The sequence below is a fragment of the Galeopterus variegatus genome, unplaced genomic scaffold (genome assembly GCF_000696425.1).
Source record: "Galeopterus variegatus unplaced genomic scaffold, G_variegatus-3.0.2 Scaffold9198, whole genome shotgun sequence".
NCBI classification, from domain to species: domain Eukaryota; kingdom Metazoa; phylum Chordata; class Mammalia; order Dermoptera; family Cynocephalidae; genus Galeopterus; species Galeopterus variegatus.
The window spans coordinates 81116-81422 of NW_007735309.1; positions in this window are offsets into that span (position 1 = coordinate 81116).

Consider the following 307-nt stretch of genomic DNA (forward strand, 5'->3'; position numbering starts at 1 on the left):
CCCGCATGGGCCTGTGACATGCGCTGTCCTCGCCACCCCCCACCTCAGCTCAGTTTTGGCCGGGCCACCACCGGATTTGAATCCATGTTTATAACGTGTGATGATCAAGTTTGGGTAAGTAGCAAACTCATCATCCAAATATTGTCATTTCTTCGTGTTGGGAAAACTCAAAATCCTCTCTTTTAGCTATTTGAAATCATCTAATAAATGTGTGCTGACTCTAGTCACCTTACAAAGCTACAGATCACTAGAAGTAGTTCCTCCTATCGAGCTGGAACTTTGTATCTGGAGCCTCTGCCTCTCCCCT